The sequence below is a fragment of the Hydra vulgaris genome, chromosome 06 (assembly GCF_038396675.1).
Source record: "Hydra vulgaris chromosome 06, alternate assembly HydraT2T_AEP".
Lineage (NCBI taxonomy): Eukaryota > Metazoa > Cnidaria > Hydrozoa > Anthoathecata > Hydridae > Hydra > Hydra vulgaris.
The window spans coordinates 49,662,084-49,685,727 of record NC_088925.1 but is presented as its reverse complement, the minus strand read 5'-3'; the positions used below and the strand labels follow the sequence as shown (position 1 = coordinate 49,685,727).

The following is a 23,644-nucleotide window of genomic DNA, read 5'->3' as shown; positions in this document are numbered from 1 at the left end:
ATTAAATATTTAAAAAAAGTATATACCTGTATAAAAATAATTTTCTTTACAGCAATCAAAAATGTTATTTATTTCAAAAGTTATGCATTATTAAACAGCTCACTTAACTCACTGCAAACTAAGCTGAGATTAAAAATATCCACAATTTGAGTGCATATTAAAAACAAACTAGGCAACTAATTTAAAAATAGACCACGTTTATTATCACTTTGGTGGGTTTACTTTAAGGTACCACAAAAAAAAAAAAATTTTTTTAGAACTTAAAAAAATTGGGTTTCTGCCAAAAAATCGGGTCTCAGAAACCATAGTGCGCTGGTACAGCACGTGCAATATGTAATCTAAATTCATGTCTACCATTATTTATTTTATGGCTAATAATTATTAAAAGTCGCCTGCAACTGTTAACTTGAAGAAATGCCAATTAAAATTAGCAAGCGGCTTGAAGCCTTAGTCAATGCTACTTTCTTTAAAGAAATTCAAAGCAATTTTGATAACTTCAGATATTTTTCTATCAACAAACGTTACCACGGATGTTAGAAATTATAATAAAATAAAATAAAAACGTTTATTAGTTTTTAAGTTCACTTTGTTAAAATTAAATATTGGTGTCAATTACTTGCATGAAAAACTCCAAGTGTTTAGCAATAAACAGGTTGGAAAGTTTTTAAAGCAAAATAAAAAAATGTTTATTTTTTAATGATTAGTTTTTTTTATTCAATATATCTCCTTCAACTTGAACACACTTTTTCCAATGATCCTCCAATAGTTTTATACTATCTCTGTAATGATATTCCGAAAGTTCTGCAAAAAACTGTTCCATGGCTTAGGCTGTTAACGGGAAAAGGTTTTTGTTTGAAAAAAAAATTCAAAATAAGAATTATTTTTTTAAAGATCATGTACTAATATTACTCTATGCATAACAAAAAGCCGCTACCAACGGTTTGTGGTCAAAAGTAATAAACAACTAAAGAAGATGCCAGCGACTTGCGGTAAGAAAAAGTAAAATGTTATAAGAACGTAAAACTAAAATGTTACAAGAGCGTTCACCAATTTGTAGCAAATAAATGCTTTGTAAAAGCAAAAAAAAAATACTGTTAACTTTGTAGAAAAAAAAAAGGCTAAAATTTTGAAAGTATGGTCTTATGTAGACTGAGTCGACAAGTGCATCGTTAAAGTTAATCCCTGTGAGGCAATTGAAAAAAAACTGTTAAAGCACTATGACCATGTCACCGGAACACAACATGTAAATATTAACAACGCCGGTACTTTGAACTCACCAAACAGGTTTTCTACAGCTTCGCCTCCCAAAACGACAAAAGTAAGAGAACTGGTTAGGATTAGAAAATAGCAGACTTCATCCTTCGTGATGCACACTCAATAAGTTTAGTTGAAGGTGCTGGATTCTTTAGCTTGCTAAACTACACAGCTCCGGATAGATAGATATAATCTTTTTTTGTCAGTATAACTTTTTTCTTCTTTTTTTTTTTTTTAAAAAAAAGTTATACTGACAAAAAAAGATTATATCATTATCTTGCCCCATTAATTTCAGTTAAATTTTCAAAATAAAATTAGAGTTTTAACACTAGCGAAAAAACTCATGGGTACAGGGACATTTATCAACGAAGATTAAGCGAATGAAATACTAGAAATAAAGAAAAAGCTATGGGGAAGATGTTAAAAGATTTCGCAAAGAAGGTAAATGCGCTATTATTAAATATGACAAAATATTCGTTAAAGAATATCGAAAATAAGGAAATTGGCGAGGTGTAAAGCCGCAATTTTTGTAATTAAAAAGTTATTAAACTGACATAATGGCTTTCGAATCAATTGACTTTGAAACCCATTACTCCTATAATTTTAAAACCACAAGTAATATATTACCTCATAATAATAAATACCTCATAACTTTTATCATGCGGGTAATGAAATATTTAACAAAAAATGTTGTAATATAAAATATTTTGATTTTAATTCTTTTAAAACCCAATTTAAATCATCTAATGAAGATTTTTTGGTCATACACATAAGCATAAGAAGTATTAACACAAATATTGACAAATTAAAAATTTCCTTTTAAAATGTAATTTATTCAGCATGATTTGTCTTACGGAAACATGTGTAATGACTAATTTTCACAAACAAATTCAAATTTTTATATTTCTAATTATAAAATAATTTCTTTTGAAAGAAAAATACTGTTCCACGGCTTAGGCTGTTAACGGGAAAAGGTTTTTGTCTTGTTAGAAAAAAAAAAGTTTTAAATAAGAATTATTTTTTTTAAAGATCACGTAGTAATATTACTCTATGCGGTTAGAAAAAGTAAAATGTTATAAGAACGTATAACTAAAATGTTACAAGAGTGTTCATCAATTTGTAACAAATATATGCTTTGTAAAAACAAAACAAAAATACTATTAACTTTGTAGAAAAAAAAAAGGCTAAAATTTTGAAAGTATGGTCTTGTGTAGACCGAATCGATAAGTGCAACGTTAAGTGCAACCCCTGTGAGGCAATTGAAAAAAAAAAACTGTTAAAGCACTATGACCATGTCACCGGAACACAACATGTAAATATTGATAACGCCGGTACTTTGAACTCACTAAACAGGCTTTTTACAGCTTCGCCTCCCAAAACGACAAAAGTAAGAGAACTGGTTAGGATCAGAAAATAGCAGACTTCATCTTTCGTGATGCACGCTCAATAAGTTTAGTTGAAGGTCCTGGATTCTTTAGTTTGCTGAACTGCACAGATCCAGATAGATAGATATAATCTTTTTTTGTCAGTATAACTTTTTTTTTTTTAAAAAGAAAAAAAAAAAGTTATACTGACCAAAAAAGATTTTATCATTATCTTGCCCAATTAGTTTCAGTTATATTTTGCAATCAAAATATCAAAATATAAAGCAAGTAAAATTAAAAACGAATTTTTAAAACTTAATGCTTTTATATGGTATTAAAACACAAGTTTTGCAATTTTTTTCTGATATTACTGTTTTATTTTATTAATATTCGGCTGTATGCGTGTGTAAAAAACCAAAAAAGTTCAGGAAGATGCAGGTCTCGCACCACAGACATTCCATTTACGAAGTCAGCTCCTTATCCAACTACGCTAAACGTGTGTATAAGTATGAAAACAATCAATATACTTATTTTGAAAAATTATTGTTCTTTTTTCCATTTAAAAATAAACTTAATTAAAATTAACTAAATTAATTGACTTATTACAAAACTAGTTATTGAATATTGTATTGTCATCAAGCAAGAGTATAGAATAAAAGCTAGTCGAACCGATCATACTATTTTTTCGATCACTGATCGAAAAATTTATAATAATAATAATAATAATAATAATAGTTAATGCTGGTGAGATAAAGCGCCAGGCAATATCTATGACAGCCGGTATATATTAATTACTGTTCAGTTTTAAATAAAAAAGCGTTAATAATAAGCTTTCTTGATTTTCGTCTTGTTTACTATTGCTTTTAAATCAACCGATTGCAAGTTTGATTTAAAGCTGTTAAGTGTAACTGATTGAACGACTTCTGCTGGTAGACTATTCCATCCATAAACGACTCTATTGCTGAAAATATATTGCTTTTTCATACAATTTCTAACCAATTTAGGTTTTAATCTATGTCTTGCTCCTCTAATGTTAGATGCTGGACCTGATAAGGAAATAGAGTTCATTTCTTGATTTTGTTTAATATTAATCTTTTCAATGCCTTTAAATATCTTGAACTGCTGGATCAAGTCACCTCTTAGCCGCCGAGTCTCTAAAGTTGTCATATCCAAAATTTCTAATCTTTTTTCGTACTCAAGATGTCTTAATTCCGCTATCATTTTGGTTGCTCTTCTTTGAACTTTTTCTAGTTCATTAACATCTTTTGTATAATACGGACTCCATGCTTGAATCGAAAACTCTAAATTTGGTCTAACACACGTACAATACAGTGTTTTTATTAGATCTTTATCCTTGTACTTGAATGTATTATTTAGTAGTGAGAGCATACTATTTGCTTTACTGGCTGCATATTTTACTTGTTTGGCCCATTTCAAATCGCTTGATATATAAACACCAATGCCTTTTTCTAGTTTTGACCTTTCAATTTCCATTAATGTATTGTTATTAGTCATAAAATATATTCTTTATTATTTGAACCAAAGTGCATAATTTTACATTTTTCAAAATTTAATCCTAATTTCCATTTTGTAGACCATTCTTCAAGTTTATTAATATCATTTTGAAACAACTGTGAATCATTTTGAGAAGAAATAGGTGCAATTATCTTACTATCATCAGCATATAAACAACATTCATTAATAAAATTTTCTGGTAAATTATTTATAAATACCAGAAAAAGGAGAGGACCTAAAACAGACCCTTGTGGTACACCACTAAGGACATCAACCCAATCTTTGACACTTTCACTGTCACACTTTCACCTAAAACCACTCGTTATTTTCTGTTAGCTAAGAAGCAGACTATCCACTTAAGAAGTTTACCAGAAATACCATAAGTCAATTACTTGGATAATAACTTTTTATGTGAAACACTATCCAAAGCTTTTTTAAAGTCTGTGTACAATACATCTATCGGTGTTCCATTATGAAACGAATCTGTTAAAATATCTAGGTATTCTAATAGGTTTGTTGTACAACTTTTGCCTTTCATAAAACCATGCTGTTTTTTTGAAAGTAAATTATTTTTTATCAGTTATTGCATGATACAATCAGCTATTATTCTTTCCAATACTTTACATGGTATCGAAGTTAACGAGACTGGTCTGTAGTTTGATGCTTTTAATTTGCTTCCTTTTTTGAAAAGTGGCATTACATTTGCCTTTTCCACATATCTGGTATAGTACCTGATTCAATTGATTTTTTGTACATTAAATATAAAGGGTATGATATTGAAGAGCTGCATTCTTTCAAAATATAAGGATGAACTAAATCAAAACCGACTGATTTTGACTTATCAAGTGCTTTAAGTCTAGTTTGAACATCATTATGTGTTATTTGAACTGTGTCTAATAACAAATTTGAAGGTATATTATGCAATTCAATAATGCTTGTATCATAGTCATCAACATACACAGAGTGAAAATATTTATTTAGTTCAGTAGCCATATTAAGTTGATCATGTATAATTTCACCATTTTCATTTTCCAGAGCTCGAATTTGAGTTTTTACTGATTTCTTCTCATTGATATATTTATAAAGCAATTTATGGATTAGATTTGAATTTGCTGGCTATAGTTCTTTCTAACTGTTTTATATTGTTATTGATATAATTTTTTACTCCAATTTTTAGTTTATTATATTTAGTTTTTGTTAATTCGTCATTCAAGCCATATAGTTTGTTAGAGAGTCATATATTGTTTTTAGTTCTTATTTTATTTTTCAATTCGGAAGTAATCCATTTGTTTTTGTTCCTTCTATTTTGATAATTAATTCTTGGGATAAATAGTTCTGTTGCATAATTATAATGATACAAAAATAAATCATACATTTCATTCAAAGATTTACCTTTAAATTCAATTTCCCAATTCACGTTATTGAAATGACTTGAAAATAATTCATAATTTCCTTTTTGATATAATATAATAGATTTCTTATGTTCTTTAGAAGAATTAAGATCATTTATTAGATAACGACACTTTAGTAATTGATGACCTTGTTTGAAATTCCCTAAAGGAGCTGAGTGAGTTATAGAAGTAATTTTTTCTTTATTGTTTGTTATAATAAGGTCTAGAATATTAGTTGATTCGTAGAATGCTTTTTGGAATGTTGGCTCACATACTCATTGAAGCAGAAAATATTTTTCTAGACATTCGATAAACTTATTTGTTTGAGATTTATTATCAGTTGCTGAAAAAGGAGAATCATTGTCAGACCAATCTGTTATATTATAGTTGAAGTCCCCAGTAATAATAAGATCGCTGTATTCTTTCTGATAAATACTTGTCCTAGCAGCATTAATTGATAACAAAATAAAGTTATTGTACTCATGAGATATGTCAGATGGTCGATAAATGCATCCAATTAGAATTTTTTTATTTCTAAAGCATAGACAAGTCCATATTTGTTCAATAAAATTATCGTTTAACTGTAAAATATTTGTTTCAAACTGATTAATACATTGTTTGACATAAATACAAACACCTCCTCCATGAGTCTTTCTATTTCTTCTGAAAATATTATCGTTATTTATGCTTACATCTGATTCTGCTTTAAACCAAGTTTCTGTAATACAAATAACATCTGGTTTATATATTTCAATTTGAACCTTAATTCATCAATCTTATTATTCAGAGACGTTACATTTGTGTACCAAACCATCAGTTCTTTGTATTTTTGTGTACTGTGTTCATTGCATATCCTTAAACCACAATTCTTAAGTTCATGAAAGTTTACTGATTCAATATCTGTCTTATCGCTCAGCAACTTATTAAGGCTGTGAACTCCACCACTGAAATAATTTATCTTATTGCTAGTTTCAAAGTTGAAGCATCTTATGTGATTTAAGTATTTTTTGGCGTTTAATTGCTATTTCTTAATTCTTACTACCTTGTCATTTCTTATTCCAAAGTAATAATTTGCAGTGTCAATGTTGTCCTTATTTAATTTTTTACACTCTTCTCTCAATAGCATCGATTTGTACCGTTCAGATTAAGTCAAATCAGGATTTATAAATACTTTTTCGTAGGCTTTATCTTTCTTTAATTCTTTGGCTTTTTTTAAAACAGAATTTCGTTCCGATTTATCAGTTAAAATAACAATATAAGGAGCTTTAAATCCATTATTTTAAATATACTTTAGTTTGATAACATTTTTTATTTTGATATTGACCTTCAACTTTTGCATGATTTTCTCAATATTTTGTTTCTCTTCTTCGATTGCTTTGACTTTATCACTTGACGCTGATTCCTCTAAACCGAAAATAACCAAGTTATTTTCTCTCTTATCTCTTTCCTCGGTTTCGTTTGCAATAATATTAATAATTTGCATTTGATCTGGAGTCTTTTTCACTTTAGTAGCCCAATCACCTGCCACTGCTGGACTAGATTTATATTGAAAATTTTCTAATTCAAGAACTCTGTTAGTCAAGTTTTCATTATCTTTTGCTAAAGTTAGGTACTTTGATAAAAAATTCAATATAATAATACAATTACAAAACTTATACTGTTACATAGAGCTTAATGAAAGCTATCCAATGACGCCTCATTTGTCTGTCTATGTTAATTATGACGGAAGTTACGACTTTTTTTCCGCGAGTAAAAGTGGTAATTTCTGCTATAGAAAATTAAGAAAAACCGTGACCAATATTTTGTGTTACTGGCACTAAAAACTGCATAACTTAAAAACCGATTGAGATGTACTAAAATTTAAAACACTATTAGATCTTTATTTTATTACATTTTTTATGGATCAAATAATTTTCATTTTACCAAAAACAAAGTGGGATGGGGGTGAGTTTTGACGCGGGTGCATTTTAAAAATTAATAGTTCACAAACTAAGTGCAAAGAAGACTAATTTTTCTCATTACATAAACTTTATATTTAAGGTACAAATGACTAGTCTGCTGAAAGGAGGCTCATATAAATATTAATAATCAATACAATATTGAAAATCTTTTAAAATGGAGTAAAATCGGCAACAACATAAAGTTAAACACAATTAATCATAAAAAATTTTACTTTCAAAAGGACAAAAAAATTAAAATGCATAACTAAAACAAAATACTATTGTAAACATTTGTCTAATATTTAAATACCGGTAACTAAATGCAGAACCTGAATCAATAGAAAACTAAATCACCAAGAGCAACATCAGCCAAGAGGCAATCTACTGGTATTTTAAAGTTTTCTGCATTATCTTCTTCTTCATCCTCTTTCCAATATGCAATTCTAAAACTAACAACTTTTCCAGTAACAGGTGGTAACTTTATAACTTTTCTTCCCTTATAAGCTACATCATTCCCCTCCTCATTCCATAAATGTTCAACTCTAGCTCTTTCAATTTTAACTGGATTTTCATTTAACATTTCTAATACTTTGACCCTTTGGTATTCTGAGAGCGAAGAGAAAATGGAATTATGTACAATACCTAAACTACTTTCTAAAATAAGTTTTTTTATATCTCTAGCTAATCTATTTCTCTGCTCCATTTCTCTCTTCTGACCTTTTTATTTTAACCGTAACTTTGCTAACTTTTCTCCTCTCAACCTTCTCTCTTTACTTTGTTTTCTTGAAACTGCACCCCTAGATATACAAAATTTAACTATTTTTTCTTGCTCTTTTTTTTTATTATTACACAGCCAGTCCAGAGATTTGTTCACCTTAACCTTTGTCTTGCCATCTAAAAATGAAATTTCAGCATTAGGCGCCCTGCGAGTATGAAAGTCTATCATGCTAAGGATTTTCTCAGCCCAAATATTATTAACAGGGGTACTAACTGCCTTATCTTGCATGAACTGGGTTGGTGTAAAGAGTTCACCAGTCAAGTACCTTGACAGATGCCTTTTTAAAACTGTCACTGTAGCATTAGCTATCATTTTTAAAACAGAAAGCAATTGCTCTAAATACTTCCCTTTAATAATGCGTAATGCAACTAATGTCTCATCAGAAATCAGTGGGCGACCAAATGCATCTAACTGTGACGACAATAGAAATTCTGGCTCATCACAAAGTATTTCCACAACCTTAATTGCAGGCTTGAGATACTCAGAATAAAAAGAAGTTATTTTTTTAAATCATAAATAAATACATGCATTGAATGTTTAAATTACATTGTAAGAATAAAAAAAAATTGCATACCAATTCAAAATTGTTTTTTTTTTTCCTCTGCATAAAAAAGGGCCATTCAAGGTCCAGTTAAGAATTTGCCCCAGAGTCCAAGGGCTTGTAGATGGGTCATTATCTCCTCATTCTTGAAATCTCTTAGTAGAGATGTCCTCAGTAAAGTCGTGTTGTTGCAGTACTTCTCCAGATAGTTGACTAGTAATTGTCTGTGCCTAAAAACAGAATAAAACAAATTATGCATTTGCCATTGGAAAATCAAGTGCATGGACTAGATAGTTGAATACCAATTGTCAGTACCTGTATACAATGCCAGCTGAACAGAACAGTATGTGCAATCGGTTACCAACATACCTTGGAAAAGTACTGCAAGATAATCCACTTTGCTTGAGAAAGAATTTAAATCCGTGCGGATCTCCTTTGGCCTTGTATCTGAAATAATGCAGACTTAAAATATAGCAAGCAATTAAACTCTGATTTTATAAAAAAGTAGTAACAATATGCAGTTTGTTTACATTATTTGGATCAAATACATAATTCAAACATTGACCTTAACTTTGAAATGCTGTACAAAAGATTTGCAGCTCTGCAATCTGACCCATAAGTGGTGCTGGGTATTGTATCATTCAGCTTTTGAAGAGCTTTCCTGGTCTCACTGGCTATTCCATCAAGTGGATGCAAAGGATAGTTTAACTCTAACAGCTCTTTTTCAAGTATGCTGTTTAGCTTCACAACTGCTGCGTGGTTAACCAAGGCCCTGTCTGTAAGCGTTGACATTATTTTGCCCATTAGTTTTTTCCTTACATCAGCATTTATAATATGCTGCATATGTGTTGGCTAAATTCTCAATGGTATCAGTAATGTGTTTTACATAGTCCTCTGCCTTGCCTCCTGGTAGTTCAGTGATTTGTTGCTTATTTTTTGTTTTGTAAGGATTTGTTGCTTAGTAGCAAAATGAATTTGATTTATGTGACTGCCCTTAATTGTTGTTGCATCAAATGCTAATGTCACAACATCAGCATTTATTATTGTTTCTGTGACTTGTAGCAGAGCAATTACTCCCATTTCTCTGGACATCTGCGCAATCGTTGACAGATTGGGCAGATCTCGAGGCTTCAAACTCAGGTTACCAAGACTTGCACATGGCATCTACAGGTACGTTGCTTTCAAGACAATGGTAAACAACCAGACGCACTGAGGCATTGAAACTTTTCATTTCTTTTGTAAAAATTGAACCCTTTTCAATTTGATTGATGTTGCAGTTTAGATGGTTTATGATAATATCATTTTCTTTCAATACTAAGTCTTTAAGTTTTTTTTCTAAATCTAAAATAGTAAATTCTTATGTCAGGATCTTCTTCTTACAACTTTTATTTTCTTTAACCAAACTTTTGCATTTGAGGTTCAACTTTTTCAAAGATTTTGTTAAAGATATAACATCAGCTTCAAATTTTTGGGCCTTCAACTGATATTTTGAGATCCGGCTTGAGGTTCTTTTATTTTTTTTATTTATATATTTATTAAACACCCACTATACAAGTATACAAGGTAAATTAGAGTTTTATACATGATAATTATAAAAATCCTTGAATTTTTATCATTATTTTTTTTTTTTCAAGATTTTCTTTTAAACGTTACCATCTAGGAATATTTTTTTCAAGAATGTCCTTAGAGATTGTTCTTTGTTCTTTTGAGTTCCAGCATTCAACTGCACATTGTAGAATTTGAAGATCCGTTTCAGGAGCTAAATTTTTTAAGCCAATAATTTTTATTTTTTTTTACTTTGAATTATTTTCTCCAGATTCAGTTCATGTTTATTACACAAACCCTTGATACTATCTAAAAAAGGTTGTGGGGCTGTTTTGTTTTCTGGCTGCGACTTAATAATATAAATTGTAATTTTATTGTTCATCAGGCGAATAAATAAGTTTAGCTTGTTTTGTTGTATAGTTATTGATATATCTTTAATAAAGAATAAGGGATGAATATAATTTTTGCTATGTTTTGAAACATTGAGGAGTGACTTGAGTGCGTTTCTTCCAACTATATCAAGCTTTTACATTAATACTTTTTTATGTTCAAAAAGCTCAAGACCATATGTTAGTGTTGGGACAGCCAAAGTTTTATATAGCTGGACAATTGAGTTTGGGTAAGCAAAACGAATTCCTGATTGAATTAAAGTTTGGATTACTGCCCGAAAATTAGATATTCGGTGATCAATGTTTAAACTATTAAGTGAGGCAAAAGCTGAACTTTTTGTATCCCATGTAAAAACTTTTTGTATCCCATGTAAAACCTAGGTGACTAAGTTTATCATGAAGTTTTATTTTTTGGTGGTTGAGAGTTATTGTGCAGTTTTTAATTTGCTTTTTTCCGGTGAGCAAGAACTCGGTTTTGTCAGCATTCAATTTTATACAGTTTTTGTACATATTACAGGTATTAAGAAGCTTTTGTAGACCAGAAAGAGTGGAGCTAATTAGTATAATATTATCAGCATATGCTACAACACCTGTATAGTTTCCATTGATTGATGTACCTATGATGCTTTTATTTTGTAAGGTATCTAGTAGGTTAATTTAATTAGTTGGTTCACTCTCTTAACTTGAAAAGTCTTACTGATTGTTGTTTTCTCTTTTTTTACTGTTTTGGTCACTGTCTTAAGCTTTTTGTTTTGAGTAAGTAAGGCTTTATTATAAAGTTTCCTTTTTTCACAGGAATAACATTCTCTGTCAATCCTTGTCTTTAATGGATACACAGAAGGAGGTTTCTTCAGCTGAACAGGGAGAAGTGATGCCCTGGCTAGTGGAAACTTGAAGTCTTCACTTAAAAAAACAACAATCCTATCCCAGCTATAATGTATGTGTCTTTTAAAAAACTGGATTTTTTCGTTAACTCTTAGAATTGATAGTGTTAATGATGAAACTTTACATTCATTTTTGTTAAATTGCTGAATTAAATATTTAGCTGTTTCTATAGCATTTCTGTTCTGTTGTAAAAAAACATTGTACACAAAACCATTTGAAAGTAGTTTGTAAAAAAACATTGTACACAAAAGCATTTGAAAGTACTTGTGGGAGCCAAGAAGATCTCCAAAGTCTTTTGCCTTTTTAATTATTTTCTCCATGTCACAAAAACAAGTTATTGTAAAAAGCTGAAATAAAAAAGTGAATTATATATTTAATAATTAACAAGGCAACTTAATAAAAACAAAGAAAAACTACTAAGTATTCATTTTTAAATCTTTGAATTAGCAACTAATCTACGATAAATAAGACATTTCAATTATCTTATTATTGATTTATTAATTATTATGCCATTTAAGCTAAGCACAATTTACTACACTTTATTGTCATTATAACTAAGTAAAAAAAATGTCAAATTTTATAAAATTAGAATTCAACCATATTTTGAAAAAATAACAATAGTAGTTTAAGAAACTTGTGTTTAAAACATTTATTCTAAATTGGATTGTGCAACACCACAAATGCCCATTATCGGTATTAATAATAGGTTACTTGTGGGTAAGTTTGTTGAGAAGCTTTTATTTTTAAAATTGGGTAATTTATTTACATAAAAAATACACAAAAGTAAATTAGATACATACATCCTTATGCAAATTTAATAAAAAAATGACTATCTAGCACAAAAAGCAAAAAATTTCGAAATTAAAAACTTACCTTGTTTTGAAAATCAAATTTTTCACTAACAACACACTGGATGAAGGATTTCCAAGTTATTTATAAAAAGATTAAGTATTTAATGTTGAAATACAGACAAGTCTATTTTAAAATCTAGAGAATTTAAAGAGCAGTCTGGTTTTAAAAAAACACACTATCCAGAGATAAATAAAAATCGGGTTTATATAAGTATATGAAAAACCAAGTGCAATTTCCGACTCAAGTTACGGCCGATATTAAAGTACGTACTAAAGTTTCTATTAACTTTTTTAAATCTTTGATTATAATCAAAGATTTAAAAGCGATAATTATCGCTTCTTGCTCGCACTTGTAAGTGTTGTCACCTAACTGCAAATTAACCATTTGGATTACTGGATATGAGGGCTACCACCCTAAATACCAGTGGATTACCTCCTGTCAGTGAATTTAGAATGTTATTATTAGTTTTGTTTATTACACAGGGACTAAAAAGTTTCAGTATGTGTTTTTTTCCGTTTTTTAATAATTTAAATAAAACCGGAACTGGAAATTTAAATAAAACCGGAACTGATAGGAATATTTAAAAAATAAATACACCAGAAGAAAGAGAATCATCTCCGCTATTCAAATGTGTCAAAATAAAATCCAAGTCATTTTTCAGTCATTTTATTTTTATAAAAGTTTAAAAAAGAGTCGTAAAAATTTGCTTTTTTTTATTTATTTGCTATCGTAATAATTCGGGAACCATAATTCGTTTAAAAATAATTTTACCTCTATCTTGTAGAAAATTTAATTTTAATACCGATTACATAATTTTTTTTTCGTTTTGTAGTTAAAATTAGACAAAAAAGTAAGAAAAATTAATATTAAACTTTTTCTGGTAAAACCGATCATTCACATATTTACTTTAAATTCCTTTATTAAGTAGTATGTGAATTTTTAAATGAGGTACCTAGGTGAATTAAATTATTGGATTTTCTCATGTGTTAGTTCCGGGTTCTTATAAAGTATTTTACAAAAATGACTCAATGATATTTATTAATTATTCACTTTCAAGATGACAACAAGTAAAAAGTCATACAATGAAAAAAATATAGAAGCTGCGTCAAATGATATAAAAGAAAAAAATACTTCAATCAGAAAAGCTGCGTTCAAATATGACATTCCATTTTTAACTCTAATAGGTCGCAAAAACAACAACAATGCTAGCTTCAAGGGATCAGGATCAACAACCGTACTCTCACAGCAAACAGAGTCAATTATAGTGCATGCGTTTAAGTTCCTATGTGATTGGGGTTATGGTTTAACACAAAATGATGTCATGGACTTTGTATGCGGTTACCTTCTTTGTACAAAACAATCACGCCTATTTAAAAACGGCAGGCCTGGCAAAGACTAGTTTTATGTATTTGTAAACCGATGGTCTAAAGAAATTTTCACAAGAAAAACTCACACTTTAAGATCTGCCAGAGCCGCTTCTTGTACGCAAGAAATAATTGATCATTATTTTGAAGTTGTCACTAAACAATATTAATTGTCTGGGATAACTTCTGGTTGTCACATTTGGAATTGTGATGAAACGGGTTTCTGTGGTGATCAAGGCAAAGCAACTGCAGTATGTTGAAAAGGTGCAAAGCGTGTTTTGAAACTCACTGGTAACAATAAAAAAATCCATTATACAGTGAACAATTGCTGTAATGCTGATGGATACTTTACACCACCATTCGTGGTATATAAAGCAAAACAAAACTTTAGACCTGAGTGGGCTTTAGGTGGTTCAACTGGCACCAAATATTTAATTTCTAAGCCTGGTTGGATGGAGCATGACGCATTTATTGAATGGTTGAAGGAAGTGTATATACCAAATGTCAAGCTATTAGTAGTACTCATATTTTACATCTTGATGGACATACGTCTCACGTCAGTTTAGCAGCTGTATTGCTATGTCGGGAAAACAATATAATTTTGATTTGTCTACCAGCCCACTCATCTCATATTCTTCAGCCGATGGACAAAGGTGTCTATTGCCATGTTAAGCAAGTGTGGAAGGCAGTTCTTACCAAATATTACACAGACACAAAATGCAAAAACTTAGATAAAGAAAATTTTCCTACGTTGCTCAAACAGGTGTATGAGAGCGGTAAGTGTTTTACACGTTTGCACGCTATTGCTGGTTTTGAAAATACTGGGTTATTTCCACTTAACAAAAACAAAATCAATCAACAGGCATTAGCTATCTCCGAAACGTTTAATTAACCGACGTCTTCAACGCTATTGCGAACAATAAAATCTTTAGCTCTTACTCTTCTGAACCAGCAACAGCAGCTTCGAGGTTCGACAAGTACAGAGCACTACATGAGAGAATGAAAATCGAAATGGAAAATGAGCTAAAGAGTTTTTTTCAAGAAAAAAATCAGTCTCAAGTAAAAAAATCGAGGCAACCTAATATTCCAAAAATTGCGGGCCAATGTATTACAGAACACGGTGTTGCAGATCAAAAAAAGAGAAGAAGTTAAGCAACTCAAATTAGCTAAAAAACAAGCTAAAAAGCGTAAAACCATCTGCAAACTCATAATGCCATTGCCAAACCAAGCAGAAAAAGAAGTAACTCAAAATATAGAACCGATTACAACACCTTCAGCCAAAAGAAGAAAAGTTATTAAATGCAGAAAGTGTAAAAAAGAATTACATTCGGACATGATGTCATGCGAGAATCCAAATTGCAATACTTGGCTCTGCAACAAAACATGTTTGCCAAAAAATTTTGTAATGGGTTCAGATTTTTTTTGTTGTAAAAAATGTAAACCTTAAATCTTTTATTATTTCTGTATGCTATATAAAAATATATAAAAATATATATACATTTACATATATAAAATGTTAAATTTATTAAATGTATTTTATATTGATCGGTTTTAACAGACTTTCTGCCAAAAGCGATCTTTTTTTTTTCTTCTAGTTTTCATATTTTCAAATACAATTAAAAAAAAAAGAAAAAAAAAAGTTTAATAAATAATGTGCTTGTTGGTTTTTTTTATCTTATTTAAAAAAATAGTTTTAAAAAATAATAAAGTTACTTGATTTTTATTGTTCGGTTTATTGATCGGTTTGACCCGCTTTTACTCTATATACTAAATTTGAAGAAAATATATTATCAGGAAGTGACTCAAAAATTAATTATACGATTTGATGCTCACAGACAAACAAACGACAAACAGAGACGACGAGCTAATAAAAGCATTGGTAACCACAAAATATAAGACACTTGTAGCACACATATATAAATTAAGTAAATGTATCTTTATAAATATGAATACAAGTAAATGCATTTTTATAAATATAATCATAAATATTTCCAGCTATTGTGTACATGAAAAAATTTCGACACGTGTAAAAGTTTTAAAAACAAGAGATTGTTTCAGTAATGTTGAGGTCAAGTAACTATTGTTTAACAGCGCATTTAAAATGTTGATTCGAGTTTATCTTTTTAATATCATTTGTGAGAAATGAGTTTCGCAATTGTGGTCCTCTTCTAGATATTGAGAATTTGGATTGTCTCAAAGAAATTTTTGGTAAATAGTAGTTCTGCATAGAATGTTTTGTTTCGTATTTGTGATTAATAAGTTGGAAGTAATAATGGAATATTGTTAGAATCAAACTATTTTTTAGCTTAAACATAAACTGAAGGATGCTATAAATATTTTGTTTATAAATATTAGGAACTCTCAGTTCTTTCATTATTTGTTTAGTACTAGCATATCCATTTGTGAATATGCAGCATGCTTGCTCTTGTTTATTATAGACTAAAGCTAGTTTTGATTGGTAAGTACTTTTTCAGGCAAGATTGCAGTAGCTAATGTAGCTGTGAACAAATGCAAAGTATAAACTTTTTAGACTTTATTTAAAATAGTTTTATGCATAATTCCAATCTTTTTAGATATTTTATTTTCTAAAAGCTTGATTTGCTAATATAATATCTAGTATTCTACTAGATATTCTAAAAGATACTCTGAAAAAAAATTAGAAATCTCTACCTTAGGGTTGAATATGTGATATATCCTTTATATTATATTAAAAATTATATTAAAAATAGTGATTTTTCATAAAATATTCTACCTTTAAGGTGTAATTTTCTGACTTAAAAGGCAACAAATTATACCTTACAAAGGGTATATCAAATATCCTACCCTAACGTAGAATTTACTACTTTTTTTTTAGAGCGTTCGCATAAAATGCTATTTTTAATTTTTTTTTTGTCAATTAAAATATCTGAAAGTTTTAATGGTAATGCGTCTGACTTTGATGGTTTGTGAAAAGAATGTATTTGCTTTTTTCGATGTTTAAGTTAAATTTGTTGACCTTCAACCAATCACTTAACTCTTCAAGCTCCTGATTTACTGGAATAAAAATAGTATTAATTTTTTTTTTTTTATATTTAATCTTTAGAAATAGATTAAGATGTTTTCTATTGAAAAAATAGTTTCTTTTTACTTTTGTTTAAAATAATTATAAGTCGAATTAATAGAAAATTTGATATTAGTTATAACTATTGTATTTCATGTAAACCACGAAGAGAAATACAACATTGATTTTACTTATTTCGACAAAAAGATTGAGATAATTATCTGTACGTAAATCATATTTATTTTTGGGTTTTAAAATACAAAGATTTTGGAATACACAAGGAGATAATTTTTCTTTACATTTAAACATAAAACATTATATGTTATAAACAGCCGTGGCAACTTTTGTGACGTCGTTTAGGAAGGAGGCGTGAACTTCCTATTAAATGCTCATCCGCAGTGCTCTGTGATAAGACCGTAAGGACTTCTTGGAGCACCTAAATAAAATAAATTTAAGACTTTAAATTGATTTTATTTAGGTGTAAATTTTTAAGACTTTCATTTTTTTCAGAAGTGGCTTAGAGTGCGTAAAACAGTTTTTAAAGTTTATTGCGCGAGTAACGTGTTTCTGATGACGATAAAAAGAGATTTAAGTTTTGTTTTATTATTGCTACCCCATACGATACTTGCATAATTAATGTGGCAATTAACAAAGAAATAGTATAACTGGGTTGATTGTTATTTGTTTAATATATGTCTCTTGCTTTATATATAATACCAATAGATTTCGCAACTTTTGTAGAGGTACTGTCAATGTGATTTCTCCAGGATTTATTTCCATCAATAAACACTCCTAAAAATTTTACAACTTTCTCTCTTTTAATAAATATTTTTATTTTTTTGAGCGTGAATAAAAAAGTCTCCATTTAGTTTTATCAAGGGCGTTTAAATAGACGTTTAACGCTTTGTTATAGATCAAAGGAGCCGCCAATTTTGAAAATAGTTTTAAAAAATAAACCGACATTTAGCCGACATTTTTGCTATGCAAACTTCTTTTAGTAAACATTTTATTACCCTTAAAACACTAACTTCTGGAAAACATAAATGCATTTTATGAAATTAAGAATGTCTCATGTGATAGTAAATATTTTAATTGGTTTGAAAGCTTTGTTTAATAATAACTTATTTGTAAAAAAACTTTAATGTCAAAAATAAAATTTTTGTAAAAATGCAATATGTGATATACTAAAACGAGTATTGTAAAGTAAAAAGAATTTTCTACGCGTTGTAGGTCATATCATAGATCATTTAAACATTAAATTAGAGATTGTTGGCAACCATTACTCCCCTACACTTTTAGTTTTCTATTTTCTCAAAGATTTAAACTTCTAATTTTTGACGGAAATCAAATTGTTTTTTGCCTCACAACTTTTGATATTTTTTAGTATTTGAATTTTTTTTTTACAAGTAGAGTTCTAGAATAATCATATGATTTAAAAACATTTTGTTATATAGTTATGCAGGAGTTATACAAGGGTAATTGAATAGATAAAATAATTTTTAACAAAATAGTAAAATATACAATACTTTGCATAATAAAGTTTTTTTATTTAAATGGATAGATGAGATGGTTGTCATTTTGATGTATAATCATTTAAAAATATTTCCACGTAACGCAAATGTTTCCTATTGTTTGGCTATTGTTTTTTATAACAACTGCAAACACGCGTATCTTGGCTTTTAAACAATAAGTTTAAAAGCCAAGATATGCGTGCAAGGACGAAAAAAAACGTCCTTGGTTTTATCAATGTATAGACTCTAAACATTAGAGACAACTTATTTATTTTGAACCAATTAGAAACTTTTTAAAGCTCGTTTGTCGTGTTATTAAAAAGTGTAATTGTATTTTCATAAGATAAAAAAAGTATGTGTCATCTGCAAAGAATATGGTTGATAAGTTTGAACATTTATAAATGTTCAATCTTAATATATTAAGATTGATATATATTAAAAATAGAAGTGGTCCAAGTATAGAACACCACATGTAATATTAATTAATACCTGAGAGTCAGAGTTTTCATTGCAAACATATTGTTTGTGATTTGTTAAATAGCTTTTATACCAAATATTTTATCTTTTATCTTCTATACCATAAGAAGTTTTAAATACCATAAGAACTTTTTAAATAAAATCTCGTGATCGACTATGTCAAAAGCCTTGGAAAGGTCTATTAACACTCCTAATGTAAGTTGAAATTTTTTAAAAGATTTTGATATATTGCGTGTAAGTTGGAGGATAGCGTGCTCAGTTGAATTACTCCTTTTAAACCCAAATTGGTACTCAAAAACAGTTTATTGTCAATAAGATATGTATAAACTCAGTTATACATTATTCTCTCGATAATTTTTGAGAAAAATGGAAGAATTTAAATAGTAGTTATTTATATTAGTATGATCACCGGTCTTGAAAACAGGAATTATCTTTGCTATTTTCAGATGATCTGGAAAAGATCCTTGAATGATAGGTGCTCTAAATACTTTATAAAGAATGTTTTTGATAATATTGTAAGAGTCGATTATAGTATTTCCATTAACGCCATCAGATTCTGTGGCCTTATTTTGTTTTAATGATTTAAAAAGCATCATCAAACTTGTCACAAGTCAATTCAGTAAACTTCATTTTTGAGTTACTTAGAATTTGTACATCATTAACATGTTTATCTTTTATATTTGGAATGCTGCTAGATAACTTTTTTGTTGAGTATGTCAAAATAGTATTTTTTTTTTTAAGCTTTTGAAGCTTTGATAATTTATTTTATATTTTTCTGATTTAGATTTTAAGCACTTAACGTTTAGTTTTTGCTTGATTTTTAAAGATTTTTTGAAGCCTTTAGAAATCCAAGGAGAAAATATTTCTTGTGTTTTTGGAATTATTTTACACAATGAAAAACTTACCTCATAGACTTCATAGAATGTTTTAAAAAAGATACTGTAGATAGTGTTTATATTAGAATCAAAATTTATATGGTTCTAGTCTATTAGTGAAAGATGCTCTTTAAAAGAGATCAAACTTTTGTTATTTTTTTATTACTTTTTTTTTGTTACTTTTTTCTTGTTCGATCGTTTAGAATCTACGCTTATAGAAAAAAATATAGGAAAATGATCGGTGAAGTCAGTTATAATTATTCCCTATTTAGTGATTTATTGAAAAAAAAAATAGTTAAGATATTGTCAATTAATGACGATGAGAAGTTTGTAACTCTAGTCGGTCCCCGAGCAGCACAACTTAGTAGGCACAACATTAGCCCAACGTTTTTGTGTTTGTTGGCTCACCGAAGTGCTTTGCTTGGCCGTAGGTTGGCGCTATGTTTTAAGTTAATAAAGTTTTAATAAATTTTTAGGGTTCAAAGCGAAGCAATGCTTTAACTGCACTTGCTACATCGGCATCCGTACCACGGCATTTTAAAGGGTTACGTCGAACAGCATTTAAATAAAATCAAATATTGGTTAGGTGATAATAAACTGATTTACAATCATTTCACATTTATTTAATTTAACGTTTCAAACAACTTCTAATCTTGTAATCTAAAAAAGAATTATTATTTTATATTTGTACTAAAAGTATCAATAACGGTAAGAGTAAATCTACAGTAAGAATAAATAATGATTGTTTTACACAGGGAAAAAACCTTACTAAAGAGCCGTAAGGATGATGAATGTGCGTATTATTAATATTCAATGATATTCGATATCATTTAAATATAAAACTCGGACAGGTTGAAGAGCCACACAGTTCGGATAAAAAAACTGCATACGGCTCGTGAGCCGAGGGTTGCCAATTCCTGGTTTAACACAAAAAAAGTGCACTATTTATAATTTGGCAAAGTTTGCTATTGTTAAAAGCATATTTCCCCCCTTTTCTTTTCCAATTACAACCAACTGCAATCCTATTTGTCATCAGCCGCTTCATTATATTTCTTATCGATTCAGAAACAGCTGTTTCTCCACACTGACCCAAATAACGTGTCTTAATTAAAAATAAAAAACTCTTTTAAAAGATATAATTTACTATGAAATAAATTTAAAGTAACTTGAACCAAAATATTTGGTGAACCAAACAATTACAACAAATACATTATCTTACAAGCTTTCCTTACATTTCATTGTCAAGACAATCCATTTCAATTTTTTTTTTAACTGTTCCATTGAGGAAACAGGCAGCCAAAAATCGTCGAAACTTGTTTCTATAATTTCACGCTGCTGTTAAGATAATAATTGTTGCAGAAGCAAAACAATAGTTTGGTAGCCCTGTTTGATTCTTCTAATAATATTAGGTGTCGACGATCAATCACTAAATGTAAAGAAAAATAAAACGTGTATATATTTTAACAAAATACATAAAATAATACTTTAATAAAAATAGTAGTATATAAAAACAAAAGTTTTTCTTTTACATCTTATGTCACATTAAGTTACAACAAGCAAACAAATTCATTTTGTTTTTTAACGCATAAATAAATTTAATGCACCTTCAATACGGTGATTAACCAAATCAGGTGATAATTGGTCCACTTGCAATGCTCTAGCAAGCATTGGTGTTGGTTTAGATGATGGTAGTGCAGTTGATTTATCTATTTGCACAAAGTATTTGTATATATAACATAATTTGATTTAGTAAACTTTTACAATCACACATTTACACAAACACACACAGTTTTCAAACATATTATTTAAAATTTTACAAAGGTAAAATTATATTTACAATATTGTAGTCTTATTAATGTAATGTAACAGTAAAAAAATTTTAAGAAACTGTAAATTAACCTTCTTTACTAAAAGTATTAGATATATCAACTATAGATAATGACGAAGGAGAGCAGATAGTAGATTCAATAGATTGATGCCCATTTTGAATTTCAATGCACAAACTATAGAATTTTCAAATATAGTAAATATTTATATAGATGTAATGCATTATAAATATATTAGTTAGTAAACATTCTCTAAAACGAAATATGATATAATAATTAATAAATAAATTTCAATCATTAAAAAACCTAACCGGACTGCAACTGAGGATGAGGAGGAGCAGGAAACTGCAGGTTTGAGTTTGAAATCGAAACAGAACAGATCATATTATTAAACTATAATGCAATAAAAAATATAGCATCTAAAACACTTGTTCAAACATAATACGCTGACAAAATCATGCTAATTCCAAATGAAAGAATTCGAATAACTTATAAATCGGCTTAACTGCACCGTGTACACAATAAACTAGGAAATGTCTAATAAACTCTTTAAAGATGTCATTTAAAACTTTAAACTACCTAACTTTTTTTTAAATTGGCATGTGAAAAACCATGTTGCATAGCGACTCAGGCACCAAGAAACCTAATGTGAAAAACCGCTAAACAGCTTTAAATAGTTAAAAACCTAATAATCAAATCGTCATGAAAAAATGCTAAAATATTAACATTTTTTTTTGAGTTAATAGGTTTTTTTTATAATTTTTACACTCTCTTAATTAATTTGTAATTGTTAAAAAGAGTGTTATTAATTATAATTAAATATAATTTTAACGATTACCCGTTAAAATTTAAAATAAAATTAATAATGAAAACTACAATAATTTTTATTTTATTATCTAACATCTAGAAAGTAACTTAAATAAAGTAACAAAAATATTGTAAATTACATTTACATTATTTTTTAATTTAAAACTACATTTAAACATTTTTTAAAGATAATATTTTGTTCTTTAGCAAATGATAAACGTATTTAAAATTAATAACTTAAGTTGTTACATTTATTAAACCTTTGGTTTAAACATTTTGTTTAAATCATAGGTTTTGATACGCGTGATTTTAGCCATGCTTTATCTTATCTTAACCACTTATATTGTTTAGGGTTGCCACTTCAAGCTAGATTAAATCCGGGAGATCGGATTGGGCGGGCCATGACGAGCGGTGAGCGAGGCTCTGTTGATGGTTTTGGGGGCTGGCCATTATATTTTATTTATATTATATGGAATACAACAATGCCTGTGTACTTGATTGAATAACGTTATTACAATGATTACAATAGGGTTTCAGTACTGTCATTAAAACATAAAAACTACTTGCGTTTAAAAGTATATTTCTGATCAAATCTTGCAGCAGCCAACAATTTGGGTTTCTTTATTAAGAAGTCATAAAACTGTGAACATTTGTACTTTATATTTTCACACACCTGCAGCTCAGCTCGCAAGAAACGAGGTCCAAGACGATTTTATTCTTTAGACCACAAAGAATTCATCGCACTGAAAGTTTGTTCAAATGAAGAATTTTGAAACAGGTATGGAGAATACGAAGGATACTACTTTGAAAAGTTCGCCACCCTCACCGCACTTTTTTTCTGCGAGTTTTGTAAAAAAGATACTCCATCAATCCACTACATTCGTGTTGGTCTCTACCAGCGCTGTTTGGACATAAAGCAGAACACAGTAGTCTTCATAGTATTTATTTTGATCTACATCAATACAAAACTTGACTGCTAGTTGGTCAAATAAGCTCCAGACCACTGGTTCGTTCAAAGTTTAGATGCTCATAAAGTGCTTCTAGAATTCAGAATTTCAACTCATGCGTTGAAATTCTGAATTCTAGAAGTTGTACCATTTATCTAAGTAATTTAAGCAGTAGCTGTTGAATTCATCAACGTCTCTTTCAAATTTTTGTTTTTTAACACTTGTGGTATTCTTTTCAGGAATTGAGCAGCAGCATGTCCATAAAATTTGTCCTGTTTGCGATCTGCAATTTTCTTTCTTTTTACGACCATAATTTCATGTAACTCGGAACTAGTAGTTTGAT

The 23,644-nt window shown here is 29.0% G+C and overlaps 1 long non-coding RNA gene across 1 annotated transcript; it reads right to left on the bottom strand.

Annotated features, from left to right (window-relative positions):
* Window positions 1-20,434: 20,434 nt before the first annotated feature.
* Window positions 20,435-22,007, bottom strand: LOC136081064 (uncharacterized). The gene is made up of 5 exons (XR_010638855.1): window positions 21,859-22,007; window positions 21,621-21,724; window positions 21,326-21,427; window positions 20,954-21,147; window positions 20,435-20,823 (listed from the first exon to the last, which is right to left on the bottom strand). It is a non-coding gene; the product is annotated as an uncharacterized LOC136081064 (long non-coding RNA).
* Between the last annotated feature and the right edge of the window lie 1,637 nt (window positions 22,008-23,644).